The sequence below is a fragment of the Bidens hawaiensis genome, unplaced genomic scaffold (assembly GCF_021521415.1).
Source record: "Bidens hawaiensis isolate Kalapana, Puna unplaced genomic scaffold, B.hawaiensis_p1.1 tig00003015_1, whole genome shotgun sequence".
Taxonomy (NCBI): domain Eukaryota; kingdom Viridiplantae; phylum Streptophyta; class Magnoliopsida; order Asterales; family Asteraceae; genus Bidens; species Bidens hawaiensis.
The window spans coordinates 843,454-863,062 of NW_027491162.1; positions in this window are offsets into that span (position 1 = coordinate 843,454).

A 19,609-nucleotide genomic window follows, 5' to 3' on the forward strand; every position below is an offset into this window, starting at 1 on the left:
ACAAATCAGCCAAGTTGTCACTAGTATCAACTCTTTTCATTTCTATCAAACCTTTCTCATTGAAATCTCTGATGAAGTGATGTCTGATTTCAATATGCTTGGTCTTTGAGTGTTGGACAAGATTCTTAACAATGAACAATGCAACAGTATTATCATTGACAATAGGAGTGTTCAAGTAATTCAGACCATAGTCAAGCAGTTGATTCTGAATCTAGAGGACTTGAGCACAACAAACAGTTGCAACAATGTATCCAGCTTCAGCAGTGGAGATTGTAACAGTTGTTTGCTTCTTAAATTTCCATGATACCAGCATGTCTTCCAAGAGTTGACACCAACCTGATGTAGACTTCTTGCTCATATTGCATCCATCATAATCACTATCTGTGTAGGCAAGTAGATCAAAAGCATTGTTCTTCAGATACCAAATACCCCAAGTCAGGCTTTCCTTTTAGATATATAAAGACTCTCTTGATAGCAGTCATGTGAGAAACTTTAGGATTTGCTTGGAATCTTGCACACACACATACAACAAACATAATGTATGGTCTTGAGGCAGTCAGGTACATAAGTGATCCAGTCTTAGCTCTATACTCATGTTGATCTACAGGCTCCCCCTTTTCAACAGCTACCATCTTTACATGTGTGTCCACTAGAGTAGAAGCAGTCTTCAAGTCTTGCCATTTGAACTTGTTTAAGATGTCTTATATATACTTGGATTGACAAATGAATATTCCATCCATCTTCTGTTGAACATGCAATCCAAGGAAGAAATTCATCTCTCCCATAGAGCTCATGCAGTATTTAGAACTTAATACTTCTTCAAACTCTAAACACATATGTTCATTTGGAGATCCAAAGATGATATAATCAACATACACTTGAACTAGTGCAAATCTCTTCCTCTTTTCTTGTAGAAGAGTGTCTTGTCAATGGCCCCCCTTTGAAAACCATTCATAAGCAGATGATTATACAACTCGTCATACCAAGATCTTGGAGCTTGATGTAGTCCATATAGAGCCTTGTGATGCTTATATACTCTATTTGGATTATTAGGATCCTCAAAACCTGAAGGTTGAGTTACATACACCTAGGCTATGAAAATCCGTATAGCTTCTAGCCTTGCTAATGGAGCAAACACCTCTTCAAAATCAATCCCTTCTTCCTATAGACATCCGAATGCAACAATTATTGCCTTGTTCTTCATTAGAATACCTCTTTCATCCTTCTTTTTTCTGAAAACCCACTTGGTGCCTATTGCAACCAGTTCACAGACTTGTAGATTTCTGAATTGAGTTAACTCTTCCAGCATAGCTTCTGCCTAACTTTTGTCTTTCAATGCTTGACCAATGTTCTTAGGTTCTATTTGGGATAGAAAGCATGAGTACAAACAAATGTTTGCAGATTCAGATGCACTTCTAGTCACTCTTTCATGCAGGTCACCAATTATGTTTATAGCAGGATGATCTTTTTGAATAGAAGAAGTTTGGATTATTTGATTACAAGTAATGTTTGAATCAAGATTTGAGTCATTGAGATTTGGTTCTTCAATTATAAAATTTGATGATTCATTATTCATTGTAGCCTCTTCAAAATTTGGATTTGATGTTGGCAACATCATTTCCCATATTCAAGTTTTGAAACAAAGTTTCAATTCTTGATTGTCTTTCAGCTTGGTCTTGATCTTGTAGGTCATTGGTTTGATTATCATTCTAAACATGATTTTCTTGATCATGTGGATGATCAAGATGTTCATTCTGCTCATATTGATATTCATCTTCAGAAGCATTTTTATCAAAAGAAAACTCTGGATTCTTATCAGCAACTTTGGACCACAATCTGTCTAAATCAACTTTCTTTTCTTAAGTAGCTTCAAGGACACTTGTTCTATTAAAGTTTTCATCAAAGTCTTCAGGATATATGTTGAAAGAATTGATTAACTTCTCCAGATCAAATAACCATGATGCTCCATCAACAGTATTGAATTGAGTTTCATTAAAGATTATATAAGAAGATTCAGTCACACTCAACTGATCTTTTACATAAACTCTGTAAGTTCTTGAGTGTGAGGAAACTTGTTCAAGTAATCTTTAGTATTCAACAAAGAGCATTTACAACCAAAAGGCTTTAGAAACTTTATGTAGTGCTCATTTTATACAAAATCTCATAAGGAGCTTTGTCTTGGCTTTTGTTGAGAAGGACTCTGTTCTGAACATAACATGCAGTATTAGTTGCTTCTACCGAAAATGTCACAGGAAAATAAGTATATGAAAGCATGGTTTTTGCAGCTTTAATCAATATTTTATTTCGTCTTTCTGCAACACTATTTTCTTATTGCAAGCGCATGCAATATCAATCCATATGCAAGCACTGAATTTTTGAAGTATTCCTTTAGCTTGACAAAATACAGTTTGTCCCATTTTTGAACTAAGTTTCATTATCACTTCTCATAACCTTCACCATTGTATCTAATTGAACCTCAATCCAAGTTACACAACTTTTAATCATCTCAGCAGTTTTATCCTTTGAGTTCAGAAAATATACCCAAGTAAATTTTGAATAATCATCAATAATCACAATAAAACAATACCTCTTTTTACCGATGCTTGGAAGACTCACAGGACCAAAGAGATCCATATGAAGCATTTCAAGTATTTGTTCAATGATGTTTATGAGTTTTATTTTATGAGATGATTTGTGCCACTTCCCCTTTTGACATGAAATACATTTATCATCCAGCTTGAACTCTCTTGTTGGTAAACCAATGACATGTTCACCTTTAACAAGTTTGTTCATATTCTTGACATTGACATGGCATAACTTTCTGTGCCATAGCTTTGTTTCATTCTCAGATGCTTTTGAGATAAAACATGTTCTACCTTTAGAAATGGTATCTTTCATCCTTAATTCATAAAAATTTCCATTTCTAGGGGCCATCATCATGATCATATTAGGAGGAATAATAAACGCATGTTCTAGTATGAAACAATGAGATTCATCAAATCCAACCTTATTACCCTTAACACACATCTAAGATATGCTCAAAAGATTATATTGCAATCCTTCCACATAAAAAACATTGTCAAAAGACTATTTCCAATTGGTGAAAATGCCTTTTCCCACAATCTTCCCTCCATTATCATCACTACCAAAGACAACCCGTCCTTCAAACTTCTCTTCATAATTGACCAATGATCTTTTATCACAGGTCATGTGCATGGAATATCCACTGTCCATATACCATACATCATTCATTGTTGTAGAGTGTTCCTGCAAAAATCAATATAAAATAATTACTTAAGTGATGAAACACAAGCTGATTCAACTTGCAAATCATCAACAACTTCATAATCATTTGCATTTGGTTTAGGATCCTCATACACTAACTAACAAGACTCATCAGTCTCATAACCAGTTTCATATAATTTTCTGACATAGGGAATTATGCTAGTGCATTCTTCATTTATTGTTTCCCTTTTCATGACAGCCACTTGAGCTTCAGACTTTGGCTTCCATAAGAATCCGTGTGGTTCATAACCATTCTTCATGAGAAACTTCTCATCTCTAGTGAGCTCTTTTGATTTCTTTATGTTGAATATTTTTTTCTTAAGCTTGCTCTTTCTTTCACAACAGGTTGTCTTTTAAGAGACAACAGATTTCTCAAATACTTAAGACTTAATAGATTGGCTTCTGTTTAGTTTCTTGATTATTGTTCCCTTTTTCTTCTAAAAGAAATCTCTTTTCTTATCACCTGCTTTATCACTCTTGACTTGATCATCAACTTTTTTCTTTAAACATCATTCATTTCTTGTAATTCAAAAGTTGTGGGATTTGAATGTACCTATGATGAAGAGGATTCAACATAATTTCCAATCTTTGCCATAAATGCCACATTAGCCTTCTCAATGTCTTCAGCATGGTTACTCTAGTCAAACAAACCATCTTATGGGTGTTGAGCCACAAAAACATTCCTTTTGTTTCTAGGCTGATTGGCATTGTTTCTATTTTGATTGGTGGGAGCTTGTGGAACGAATTGTTGGTTTCTTTGAAATGGTTGTTGTTGAGGGACATTTGTTGTTGGAAGTTGTTATTGTTGTTGAACTGTCTTTGTTGACCTTGATTTTGATTTTGATATTGGAATTGGTTTCTCTATTGATTGTTGTTTTGAAACTGCCTCGGATGGTTACACTCTCTGGCAAAATGACATGGTAGTTGGCAATTGTAGCAGATTGCTTTGGACTTGTCAAAGCCAATTCTGTCATTTGGTCCAGAAACTAATGATCTTCTTGTTCTGTTGTATAACCTTTTGCTTCTCAAAACCAACATGGCAGCTTTCCATTTGAGATCCATGTCTTCTAAATCATCAGCATCAATTTGTTCTAAATATTCTTGCACTACACTTGTGTGTACCAAATTCTTGGCCAAAAACGCATTGAATGAATTAGTGAACATTGAGAAAAGAGCTTGATAATCATTTCCTTGATTAGTGTTTCCTGCAACATAAGGTGCATGTCCACTTGCCATTAAGGATGTATCTCTATCATCCATTAACTGAACAATAAACCTTGGTTGTCCACTTTGACTTCCAGACTGACTAGCCACAAACACTCTTGGGGTTTCTGCATTAAATTAATTAACAACTTGAAAGCTTGGTTTATCTTTCTTGATCATGTGATTTTCAATCATCTCATGGTCATCATCTTGTAGAAAACAGATGACATCATCTAGCTTGAAATATGGGAAATTTGCCTTCTCTTTCATGAATTTGCTGGCTGTGTACCATTCACCAGATAGATATGATTTAAGCTTCTTCTTCAGGTCAAAATCAGTGACTGCAAGGTTAGTGGTTCTTATCTTATTGACTATTGCAACAAACCTTTGCAATACATATTTCAACCTCTCTCCTTCTTTAAACATAAACCTATCAAGCTATTGCTTCAATCTGTCTTTCCTGATGTCTTTCAGCTCAGTATTTCCTTCAAACATTTCAACTATACATCAAACATGGCCTTAGCAGTAGTGTGACGATTCACACTTGTCAAGATTTCCAATGAAAGACCTAGCTTCAACCTGGACAATGCCTTGTCATCCTTTATTCCTTTTTCCTTATTTATCTCTCCAAAGTTTGGTTGTTATTTGTACCATCAGTTGCAACATATGGACCATTCTTGATGAAGTTCCACATATCAACATCATGGGAAGGAAAAGAGTGGGGGTCATACCGTAACCACCCTCCAGCATGAGAATAAGTATAGCTCTAGAGAGAGAAAGTACTTTAAGTGAGTGACGTAATATGTGGAGTGTGAATGAATACCTCATGATGATGAAGTGAGTATCTATAGACGGTGGTTATGGGAATATTAATGGTACAACTGTCCTCTTCTAGAAGATATTCTTTGTAACAACCTGGACACATGTCCGCATTTGATAGGATAGACAACTGGCCATGTGCGGTTATAACAACCTTTCCAGTTGTCCTTCTCTAACTGGCTATTGTGTCAAGTGCTCTTCTCGTGGAAATATTCGTGTAAATCTTCTAGAAGGAAGTAGTTACAACTGGTTTGCTGACGTCACCCATCTGTCATCCTGCGTATGATGGGAGACTCCTGCGGATGACTTATGAGGAAGTTTTAGGTAGCCCGCGGATCTTATTTCATGCCCCTTGGATTTTTTTGCTACCTTTACACTGAATTGAGTTATGTGGGTGACGACGATGTTCTGCGGGTGATGATGATGTTCTGCGGGTGACTTTTGACGAAGTCTTGAATAGCCCGCGAATATTCCTTTATGGGTATTTGGAGGTAGGAATTTTATTCCTTGAATAACCAGGATGGTAGGAATTGTTGGGTATTAGAAATCAAAGAATCCGGTAGCTCTAGAGAATAAGGGAAGCAACATAAGAGTGTCACATAGAATTTTATGTAAGGCAATTATATAGATAGTTAGATAATTAAAAAATACATAATTTAAAATTATAAGACCCAAGTGTCAAGTGTCATATTAAGTTATGTTATAATAAAACTCTATGTTTTATAAGCATCCTATAAAACATATGTTTTATGACTTCAATATCAAGTGTCCTATTACGGTGTATTATTATAACACCACAATGATTAAGCGTCCTATAAAGGTTAAAGTTATAAGACTCAAGTGCCAAGCATCCTGTTAAGTTATGTTATAATAAAACTCTAGCGAATAAGCGTCCTATAAACAAGATGTTTTATGACTAAAATATCAAATGTCCTATTACGGTGTATTATAATAACACCACAATGATTATGCATCTTATAAAGGTTAAAAGTTATATGACCATAGTGTAAAATGTCCTATTAAGTTATGTTCTTATATGACTTCGACTAGAAAGGGTCCTATAGCACCGAACATTTATGACTTAACAACAAAGTGTCCTATTAAGTTATGTTATAATAAGACCTCCAGTGATAAAGTGTCCTATTAAATTACCACATAATGGGACACCAACAACTACATGTCTTATAGATTACTTTATTAGGATTTACATTTTAAGTGTCTTATTAAGTTATATGAAAATACGACCCCAAAGAATCATCCATCCTTTTAAATAACTTTTTAGGACACCGGTTCTGTAGCGTATATTGTAAAAGGACCCCAAATGTTCATTTATCCTATTAAATAGATTTTAGGACCCTATTTTACAAGTGTCCCACACAAAAGGTCCTAAAAAGCTCTTTTTGTTGTAGTGTTTGCTTTTTTGAATTTCCCGCCTGACGTGTCGCTTTATTACTGGACTGGTTACTTTCTCTCTCCAATGCCACATGCCCATCACATTAACTTCGATGGTTATAAATATGGTGATTCCTTTTCTTTTCATATTCTTCAATACCCGGTATCTGTTTTTCATCATTGCTCGGCGCTTCCCGTTTGTTTCCGAAATAATCGCTACAGAGATAAAGACTTCACCATAAATTGATCATATCGAGATCAATTGGAAGAAAACAGAATTCGAGAAACTCGTCACCACTTACGGCATAACGCTAGAGTGGGAACCAGAGTACTCGACAACCCAATTGACTGCCGACAAGCCTCCGGCTTGTAAGATGGTAGTATATGCCGAGTATTTTTCCATTGGGAACCTTCATTTTTTGATAACCAAGTTTCTTGGCAACGTTATTACCGGCCACTATATTCACCTCTCTCAGATCCACCCATTTGGCCTTATGAGAATTCGTCACTTCGAATCGTCTGTAGGGAAAACAACATTGTGCCCACTGTGTTCAAATTTGCCATTTTCTATAAGATGAACGGGCATGGAGGTTGGTTTAGCTGTTCCACCATAGCTAAGAAAATCATTGGTACTGAACTCCACGCAACACATATGAGTGGAAAACTAAATTTTTCTGGATTCGCGAGGACGTGGTTCCCATAGCCATGGTTCATTGCCAGCACAACGAGAAGCTTCCACATATGCGGTTTACACCATTCGAGGACCAAGCTTGATATAAGACGCTAGTCCAAACGCCAACGCCCATGCGGGCCATTGTTGAAGAAGCCTTAGTTTGGGATGCTATGAGCCGTCTATGGCCATATGCAGAGCTGGAACCATTTTTTTCAAAATGCGGATGAGAGTAAGTCTGACATACTCTTGTTATTCATATCATGTGTTTGCGTTTATATTCACTTTGACATCTTTAACTTATATTGATATTTCATAGGCGAAGGACCGGTATTTAATGCTCTTCTAGATAAAATCTTGGGTTGTACGCAACGACGGCACGTGATCCGAAGGCCCTGCCCATTCTTGATAGGTCGGGGGATCATTTTTTTGTTCCCCAAAGATCTGCACTCTGAGCTTGTGGTTTCAGAGGCGATTTTTGATCTAGGTGAGTTCGTTCTCAACTCACGTCCTTTGAATGCACTTAGTTCTGATGGGGTGATATTATTGTTATCATCGAGTGACGACTCATCACCCTGCAAAGAAGAGGAACTTATTACCGATACGTCTGAACTGTCGGATATTTTGCATCTTAGCAGAACTTGAACGCAAGAGGAAGCATTGATCCTCTAAATCCAGTGACACGGGTGAAACCGAGGATGCCCCACCAAAAAATAAACCTACCACAGGACCGAAGAAAGTGAAGAAGGTACGCCTTGAAGATCGAGTCAAGCATGCCGCCATGCAGACTTCTCAAGGTAATCATTGATATTTCTTTGTAGTGTTCTTTTAATTGTGAAATCAATCGCTATGCCTTTATAGTTTATATTTCTGCCTTCATTGATGTCAAGTATTCATGCCAAGCCTGCATCGGGAATCAATATTCAAGAACCTCTTGCTTGACCCACGAGGAATATTATTCAAGATGAGGTTGCGTCTTCAAAAGTCAAGTCTTCAGAGAAGCATGCTGACAAGTCTTCAGACAGAGATGTTGAGGATCCGGAGACTGAGTATACACCTCACAACAACACACGGTCCCCAACGCATTTTTCAATATCATCTCCTACCCATCATGTGGGTGAAGGGGCATCTTTGTATGCCTATCAGTGCTCTTAAGAAAGAAGATTTCATCGCCCGTCTGACACTGATTATTATGGGCTTCCAATCCGGGGAAGGATGACTTTCTTCATCAACCACATTGGTCCTTAGTCCAAAGTTCCCGTTTCTCGGATCCTACCAACTGTGCTGAATTTCCCAGTCATGGCCTTCCACCCGCTGAACGTATTTATCAACATGGTCGATCTCGTCATGATCTTGGCCAGAGCTTCAATTTGAACTTAGCCAATATAGTGGCCAACGGGCCGGAAATATTTCGGGAGTGGATATCGATGGGTAACGAGTGGGGAGCTATGTCCGACAAGGTGGAAGAAGCTGAGAAAGCCGCCTACACACAATGTCTTGAGGCTAACACTGCCAAGTGGAAGCTCAAAGATGCAGAAGAGGCATTGGCGGTTGAGAAGGAACGTCAGGTGGCTGCGGTCAAAGCATGGGAGAAGGCCTGTACGAATTAAAATGTTGTTCTTAAAGCCTCTCGAGAAGAAACTCGCGGCAAGGAAGCTGACCTTGCCAAATCTTTGGAGGCTAACATAGCATTGGAAAGTCAGGTCACCGTTCAAGGCGATCTGATCAAAACATATGATGAGGAAGCTAAGTCGCGGAAGAAACAAGCGAAAGAAAGGGAGAAGCGTGCTGATATGCATAAAGCTGATAATGTGAAGCTCGTGAAAACTTTTGACGAGTTGGAGGAGAAGGCGAAGCAGTTTGAGGAAGATAAACAATGGCTAATGACTTAGGGTCTTCCACCGGTAAGCAATCCGCTGCCATCTTCTGTAAACATTCTTATCTACTTCTCACAAGTACTTATTTTCTTTTATTGTCCTAATAGGTGATTGAACACATCAAGGATGGACATGGTTGGGAGACTGCCTCACGATTCTACTTAGCTCCTCCTCACAAGCCGGACTCAATGTCAGTTTTTGAGGAAGGTGTTGAGTACATGAGAACTCAGTGTCCCCTTGAAGAGAACCCCCTGCATGGGCGTAACTTCTAGGTGGAATACAGTAAGAAGTTACAAGTCTATGATAATCTAACCTTTCCTCTTTGAGATATGATACCCGAGTTTGCTGTTGATGCGAACGGTGTTCAATTACTCCGAGATATTTTATGCGTTCCATCAGAAGTTAAGCCGCAAACTCCTCATTCTCCCTAAGATGAAGAAAATCTTCAAACTCAAGGCCATGAGAACCTGTAAAATCAAGATCCACCAATAGAACAAGATCTTGTTTAACTCTGTTTTACCTGTAGTAATATTTTGTAATAGAATTGTGTAATCCCTCTTTTGACGATTTATATGAAGTATTTTCCTGTCACTTTGTTTTATTTTTATAATATAAGTGTTATCCGGGAATTTTCAGATATGTCAATGAAGAAACATAGATCCAACCCCGAACAGGTTAGACCAATGATTCCACCTGGTATGGATTAAGTGACAAATAAAACGTTAACACAAGGGAATGCTCAAAAATTCCGATGGCGGAAACCTTCAAAACAGAACACCGTGATCTCGTTACGGGAAGGATAAGAGTGTGGGTCTCCCCGTAACCACCCTCCGACGTGAGAATAAGTATAGCTCTAGAGAGAGAAAGTACTTTAAGTAAGTGATGTAATATGTGGAATTTGACTGAATACCTCATGATGATGAAATAAGTATATATCGCCGGTGGTTATGGGAATATTGGTACAACTGTCCTCTTCTAGAGAATATTCTTTTAACAACCTGTACTTGTGTTCGCAGTTAATAGGATAGGATAAATGACCATCTGCACAGTTATAACAACTTTTCAAGCTGTCATTCTCTAACTGGCTACTACGTCACGTGCTCTTCCATAGGGAATATTCGTGTAAATCTTCTAGAAGGAAGTTAGTAACAACTGCTTTGCTGACATCACCCTTTTGTCACCCTGCGGATGATGGTATAACCTTACGGATGACTTATGAGAAAGTCTTAAGTAGCCCACAGATCTTATTTCATGACCCTTGGATCTTTTCGCTACCTTTCCTCCGAATTAAGTTATGCGGGTAATGAGGATGTTCCGCTGGTGAATTTTGAGGAAGTATTTAATGACCCGTGGATATTCCTTTATGGGTATTTGGAGCTTTTCACTGCCCCGCCTCTATACAATAGTTCTTGCAGCATCACTTTTCATGAGTACCCTTAATGTACCAGTCTTAGGATCATAAAGCAAATCCTTGGGATGTCAACATCTGTTGTTAGACGTTGTCATGTTATTAGTTCAGACATTGTAATTGATATTGTTGAGTTTGAGGGTTTTGAGGTTGATGGTCTTTGTGAAGAAGGTCTGGATTCTAAAAGAAGATGTTGTATGTAGCTTAGGCTCGTCATTCTGTTTTCATCTTTTGAGGGTTTTATTAGATCATTGTACAACCTTACTCAGCCCACCAGGAAAGTGATCATCTTCATGGTTTCATCATCAAAGAGTTGATCATTAGGAAAATACTCTCCCTCTTTAGGTTTAACATCATAAGATTCTTTCACATCCTCCCTTTTTCTTTTCTTTTGAATTGTGGGCTTGGAGGATGAAGGCATTGCTTTTATAGATGGAATGACCTCAATATTTTTCAAATATTCTCTATATTTTTTGAGATCAATATCATATATATTTTTCATTTGAGCTTTGGACAGCTTGTCAAAACTTAGCAATTTTCATTTGAGATGATGTGTTCTTCTCTTTCTTTCTTTTTCTATTATATCTTCTTTGATTCAGAAGGTTTTGAAGATGAGGCTTTTTCAGCAGCAATTTACTTCAAAGTATCTTTCTTTTATTCAGCCAAAACTTTGTCTTCTTCAAAAATTTTCTTTGTAAGTAATTGAAACTTAGCTTCAACTTTCTTCTTCGACATAATATCCGTAGTTTCGAAAATAATATCCATTACTAAGTAGGAATCCCTTCTTCCGTCCATATTTCTTTAGTATGTTTTCTTTTGTTTCTAGTTCTTCTTATCCTTCTTCCCTCCCTGTTTCTAGTTTCTAGTTCTTTCAATGCTAAACAATGTTTTTCAATGTCTTTAGCATACATCTTTTCAACATGCTTTGGATCATAATTTTAACTTTTCAAGAAAGCTATCTGTTTCTCAATAAGTTTGCTCCTTTTGGCTTTTCTTTCGTCATTTTCTTCACTGTTTTTATGTAGCATCCTACTGTCGATAATAATAAATAAAAGAATTTCGTTTACTTAATGGTGTGTTATTATTTAGTTAAGTCAAATAATAATAATAACAATAATAATAAAGTGTGGACTTGGACAATAAAATATGGAATAAGGGATGGTGATTGACCTTAGCTCCATGGGCTTAAGGCTATTTAAACCTCCCTAAAACCCTAAAACCCTCATTTCCACCTAGCCTACATACACACTCAAAAACACACACAAACACTCTTTCTCTCAACCGTATCCAAGATCCAAGAGAAACGGAGTTGTATTCATGATTTTATCACTTTTGAATGACTAAGATGCATACCAAGATCTTAGCTCAAGTCAAGCTCAATCCAGAATCGAACCACACTCGAACCGAACAAGGAAAAAGGTATGTTTTGGTGTAAAGGTTAGGTTTTAGATGTTGGTTTTCCTTAAGATTTAGTAGTATGGCATATTGGGTCATAACAGGTAAGGGAAACCTAAACTTGAACATAAACAACTTTTTTGGAATGAATCGGGACGAACGAGGGACATTCGGACAATGTAAAAACAAGAAGATAGAATGGTGACAACCTAGGACTCGTTATAATGGTAGAACGGGTCGAAGGAAATCGATTATAGCAAAAGGCATAAAAATCGGTCTGAATCGTATTCTTGAAGAATGCTTGAATCGAATTGAAAAGAAACGAATGGAACTGAAATGAAACTTGATTCAACTTAACTGAAATTCGAGTCGGTCGAAACTCAACTCGACTTAATGAAATTTGACTTGATCGAAACTCGATTTGACTTCAATGAAATTCAACTCGATTGAAACTCAATTCGACTTAAATGAAACGCGAATCACTTCGTTTTTTGATGAAACTCAGCTCGACCCCACCCTGGGGCTCTGCCCCTTGGACCTTGCTAAGGCTACGCCCCTAGAACCTTGCTGTCAGGGGCGCTGCCTACGGACCTCCGTTCGTTAGGGGCTATACTAACTTAAAATATGATCTAGTTAAGTGTATTTAATTAATACTTATAATTGTTACGCATTTTTCCGTGCACAGGAGGGGTGCTACAGTTAATTCCGAGAGAAACAGGATCCATGTGAGTTTCTAGCTCCTTTTCTTTGTTATGTTTTCAAGGTTGTGTGCTTACTTCTATGTGGTTTGTTAATACATTACCTTAAGTTATTGGTGAATGGCGTATGAATGCCTAGTGAATGATATATGAATGATGTAGGAAAGGTTAAAAGTATGTACACGAGTTATGATATGAAGAAATGAATGTATGATTGTATGGTTGTATGGATGTATAGATGGTAGGGACCAGACCCAAAATATATCTGAGACAGAAGGAACAGACCTTAATAATATCAGACATAGAAGAGACCAAATCTTATTATGTTTGAGACAGAAGGGACCAGACCGTAATAATATCGGAGATGGAAAGGATCAAACCCTAACAATTTCTGAGATGGTAGAGATAGGTATGTAGTTGAAAGTATGAAATAATGAAATAATGAAAGAATATATGTATATAGTTATGTACGTATGCAAATATCTCTAAAGGAAAGTAAACAAGTCAAGTATATAATATGTATCTACTGATACATATATACAAGTATGTGAATGAAATGTATGTTGCCTGATTAACTAGAACTCACTCAGAGTAGCTGACTTTTAGTATGTACATAGGTAAATAGGCTAAGGTTGGTAGCTTGAGGGAGACACATGGAATTGGACTGAAGAGGCAGCATCATGAGAAGAATGTTATGATGGTTATATTTCGTTATGTTTTAAAGACGAGTGATGTTAAGACGAGTGTTGGAATGTTATGTAATATATGGTTGACTTTTTATATTCCCCAAAAAGTTATAACTCACTTTGGTATTTAAAATTGTGTTTATGATTAATCCAACGACAATATAGGGCACCGGGACCGGGGTCTTACATTATAACCACGAGATAGTCAAGATCCTTGACATCTTTAAATTTCATACCAAATTTCAAAAGAGTTTTTTTCTTCTATCATCTCTTTTTAATTTATTCGATTCTAGCTCTGATATTCTCAAATTGTTGATAAGTTAAGTTGATTTGAGGAGAACCATGTTCAACCTTTAATTGCGTTAAAGTTACTTCCTCAATTGGCTTTTCAGGAATAGGCTCACTACTTCTTCTAGCCATTTTCTTATAGATTAAATTATTTTTTAGCTTCACTATCCATAAATTCCTTTGTAACCTCCTCAACATCAATTTCAGGTACAATTTGAGTCTCAACATTATCTTCTTTTTAATCATCATCGTATAAACAATAAGTTCTTTTTGTGAATCACTTTCTGTATTAATCACATTTTCAAGAATCTCTTCAATGCCTTCTCCAAGAACATCTTCAAGATTTTCCTTTGCAACCCTTTGGGTTTCATCACCCTTTTTTAACTTCATTAGAGATTCTAAAATCTCTTGTGGAATTTCTTCATCATTTTCATGCTACTTCCCCTCTTAGTGTTAGTGCATAAATGTTTATCACTTAGGTCTTGTGTACAGGTCTTAATAGTTTAGTGATTTCAGAATGTTTGTTAATGTTTGAACGTATAAATGATATATTCGGCGTATATGTTTGTCATCATGTCTATAAATAGGAGATTAGCTTATACGTTCAACTTAGTACATAGTGTCTAGTGCTAGCATTTTGTATATATTGGATATGATAAAATAGGTCTTAATGTAAAATGAGTGTGTATATACATATATGGGTATATATGTACATATACGCCGTATAGTCATATGTGAGCGTATAAGTATGTTACACTATAAATAGTGTATTTATCCATTCATTCATGAGCCTTTGTATGTTGTTGATTTCCCAGAGCATATCACTGTCATATCCGTTGTAACTGTTGATGATTAATGATATAAACGAGCTTAAATGTTAATGAATTACTTGTGTATCTTCGTCTCGTGTTGAATTCCGCACAATACGTTAAAGAGCAAATACAATTCAGGTAGGTTAATCCTGATAGATTCGATATTCTTTCAAGTGGTATCAAGCATTGGTGATCGATATCGAAAAAAAGACAAGACACACTCGTTTCACGTCAAGAATCGATTTATTTCTCAATTCGTTAAAAGTTCGTTTTGAATTTATTAAATTCAAATCATGTCCAAAAGTTTAGAGATTGTTCATTTTCATTTAATCAATTCTGGAAATTATCGTTGATTTTCAAGTTCATTTACAAGCGTCAAAAATCGTTAAGAGACGCGAAAATTGTTCTATTCCAAAATAAAAATTTAATTGCACCAAAATGTTCGTTCTTATGTTGCGAACATTTCTGGAAAATTTCGTGTGATTTCGAGTTCGTTTGATAGATCAAACGTCAAAAAACGTTAATATTTTTTTGGCTATTTGGACTTGTACGCCCGTATAAGTACTTATACGACAAAATAAGTACATATACACCTGAATAAGAACTAATACGTTTGGATATATTCTAGACTTATACGGAGGATAAGTTTTGGGACTTATACGCTGCGAAGATATGTTTGTACAAAAACCAAGATAGCATATAAGTTCCAAATCAATGTATAAGAATATATGGCGTATAAGTGGGTTATCCGTTGTATAAGTGTAACTTATCCACTGAAAAACATACTAACGGATATCACCGTTTTTGATCAATTGACGTTCAATTTGAGCTTGATATGATATGAATTTTGGTAGGATTATGCACGAAGTATATACAAATATTCTTAGAAGAATTTGTAACGTTATGACACTGAAATCAGGCTGAATTGTAACAATAGTCTTCAAACGGATATCTAATGATCACTATCTTGTGTCTTCAAAGTAAATAAAAGACTAAAATATCTTATACCACTTGAAAGAATGTGTTCGTGTCATGAACAAGACGTAGATCGATATCTAAAATCAATGTGAAGGTGCGGAATCCCTAAACATGATCGAAAACAACAAGATTTCTCATCATATTCTCTCTAAATATTGCTTGGTCTTGTATATAAGAAATAGACATTTCATGCACTCCCATAAGAAGTTTTCTTCAATAAGATTTTCAATCTTTACATCTTGATCCTCAACATCAGGTATACTCCCAGAAGATTGACCTTGCAGTTGGATCAAAATCATGTATACTCCCATATGATTGATCTTGCAGTGTAAAACGTCGAGTAATTTTGGAGTAACCTTTGGTGTAGTCTTTGGTGTCTTCTTTAGATCAAAATCAGGTATACTTCGTGATCAGTAGCTTGTACCCTCTCGACATCAGGTTCAACTACTAACTGAAAAGTAGAACGTTTGACCATATGTTTCTTACCTCGTGAACCTTTGGTTTTCTTCGGTTTAGCGGGTTCAAGAATGTTACATTTATTTCATTAGCAGACTTCTTTCTTTTCCTTTGGATTCTCAATTCAAGCATTGAACGAGGATCAACTAATTTTCTTTTACTTTCTGAATCCGATGTAGTAAGTTCATCATCATATTCCGATGTAACTGAAAATAAACGTTTTTCCACTGGTTCAAAGACCGGTATAACTATATCTTCTTTTACCACTTTTCGTCTTTTACGCCTCCGCTTTTGTGAATCTTCATCGATCTCCTCCTCAGTTTAAATAAACCACCTACTACCTCCCATAGGCTTAAAATATTTCATCAGTTTAGTTTCATTTTCTCGATCAAAATCACTATTCTCATGTCTCCACACATTCCCCTCGGGAGAAACATAAGCTTCATTCTTTAAATGTTCAAAAAGACCTCGGAACTTAGGTATCTCACTTTCTTTCTTCTTTTTGTTTGCAGCCAATTTTGGACAATTGTTTACCCCCATGTGAGATAAAGTAATTTTGTCACCCTCTTTCTTAACATTAGGAAATTGATCTACAACAATTAGTTGTATGAAACGTGGATACATCAACCTTTTTTTCTTTCCCGAAGTAGTGCTTCATGTTATCAAAAATCATCTTGAGAAATTAAACTTCAAGTTCAAGCACAGTGCAACAAGGATACACATTTGGTATTCCAAAATCCCCTCGTATCCTCCATTTCTATAACCCAAACATTGAACGACTACATGTACCAAAAACTTGTATGGTCTCGACAATCCCGTATTCAGAAATGGTCCTCCATTGATATCATTCTGGTAACCCATTATTACTAAATGTCCTTTAACAAATTATTCATCCAAAGTAATTGGATTAGGTTCGTCATCTCCAAAATCCAGTATCGCTTGAATAATCTTTTCCGACACAATAATATCCTTGCCTTGAACTGTAGATTTTATCTCTTAGTCACAATATTTTGCGTTTCTCCAGAATTCAGCCACCACAATTCGGTACGGATCACACCTCATCGATATCGCCTTGTAAATTCTTGAATTTTAATAAGAACGGAATAATCGGCTTGAAGTGTTTAACCTTGTCATGTGAGTAATCAATACATGCACAAACGTTACGCATTGGATTTGTATATTTGATTACCCTTGCCATCTGAAAAATTAAAATAAGATTCAAACTGTTAAATTCAGATAAGATTATTATAGTGTATAAGTTCACTTGGCGGATAAGATATACATATTAGCGTATATGATATAAAACGGATATCAATATCGTGCAATAGACAACCAATAAACGTATAAGAACAATGTAATCACCCTGTAAGTCAACAAAAGCTTATCCGGTGTGTAAGACTTTAAATGCATATTCCCCGGATAAGACACAACTTATCCGGCGTATATTTTATACGCACAACCAGATCTAAGGTTTCCATCTTTTCAAATTCCAAACCATTTCTCAATTAACTGACATAGCATGTTTGACAATAAGTAAAATCTCAGTTTTGACCATTAAGCTTTTAGTTTTAGATCAATTGTAGATTAAAACATGAACGGTTCAGATATTCAAATCATTAGATTCGATCTAATTGAGTTACAATAACCGAACAAAATAACCCAGTAGCACTTAGTATATGTTCACAACAAAAAAAAACCCCTATGGTTGTTGTATGAATCTGGTCCGTTGAAAAACCCTAGATTCCTAGAACTTTTAAAACAATTAGAAATATCAGTCAAGATATTTAGCTTATCAGATTAAAGTATTGTGTAAATAAGCGAGATATTCGACGGAGAAGATACACGGAGATAACGATGTGAATTCTAAAGAGAGAAAGTATGAGCGGATGTAAAGATTGTTATAATGTTATTCGGTCAGATAACTTCTTTATATATATCACACATATAGGATCGTATAAGAAAAACTACCATATGCACCCGTATATGTTTACAAAAAAAATGCACCCGAATATAAAGTTTAACATGTACGGTCGTATATATTCTAGACATATGAGCCGTATATCATTATAACAAAATCAACCATTTTGTAAAATTCACACTGTCGAGTTTGATCAAGTCCAAACTAATGACCTTGATTAAACGTTGATAACTTAAATAAGCATAACTTTGAAAAACAACTCAAAAACAAGTCCAACATAATGATCTTGTTCAAACAATGAACATTATAACCCTCTTTCGATGTGAAATTTGAAGCATAAACTTAGTTTATCATTCCTGGTAAGTCATCCAGCAGATAGTAACCCATTCATCACGAGTCGAAAATAACTTAAAAAAATAAAATCCTTTTGGCTTATGAAACACCGTGAAATAAAAAATAAAGCAACAAGTTTCAAAATATACACATAAGCAAGTACATGTTTTGCGAGTTTGAGCAGGGAATCTGATGGACGCCCAAGTGTTGAAGAGCGTGCCATTTTATATTTGGAAGCTCATGATCGTGCTTCCAAAGGTGGCCCATGAAAACGAGCATAACTTGGCCCACGAAGATCCGTTTCAAGCCCATTACTAGTCAAATCGAAGCTTGAAACGAGGAGAACATTGTGGCAAACACCCACGGCACTTTGGCCCCTGTCTGAAGCACAAAAACTCCTTCTAAATAAAGCTATGGGCCTTTTATGTTTTTTCGTCAGTTTTTGCATTTTCCTTGTTGGGTTTGTGTTTGGCCATGGCCTTTTTTTAGCCCCATTTCGTATTAGAAACTCTATTTATATCTTGCTTATGTATCTGAAGAGGTAGACTTGAATTTGATTAATAAATATTTTCTCTTCATTTTCCCTAGTCTTTGGTTGGGATTTGGGGGTTTTGGAAGTTCATCACGGGAATTCATAGAATCAACGTGATTTGATCTTAGTTATCATTTTATGGCTGCATCATAATCATATTGATCAAATTGGTCTTCCTTCACAGTTTTATATTTCGGTTTTATTATGTCTAGCGTTAAGTCAGTCATTGGTATTATTGTCCACTTAAACTTTTACACAAAAGATTTAGAAATTTGAGTGATATGATTAAAAATTCAATTAAGCACACAATATCAAGAAATGATCAGTCTCTAATCTTGATTCAGGCATATTTTGATTTTATGTCACCCCAACTTAACTTAAACATTAGAACCATTAGATCAAAGCATTTTAATTTTAATAGCTTTTACTAGCAACAACTTTCACAACAAGATATACCCCTGTTATTAAGAAATAACCCAAATTTCCTTTACCATGAATGCGTACGCACGATTTCATCTGTATAGCTTGCAAAATTTGTATCCCTTGGGGTCCGTTTCTTATGGGTATTATGATGAGCACAAGGGAAGAACAATGTATGTCTAACAGCGTGGCTGATCAAGTCAGTATTTAATTTATACAGACTACAGTAGCAATCAAGTTTAATGACTTGGGTTCGCTTATAAGGCGTTTAATATTCACGTTTGTGAGTACCCACATGATAAACCGCATAAAGACTCAATGTTATTGTTGGTGCATGATGCCAGTAGTTCATTTTTCTCGTGTCTATTGTGTCTGTAATCGTTACTTTGTTCTTATGTTTTGTTGAACGTGTTAGTACTGTTTATGTTTTGGCAAACTT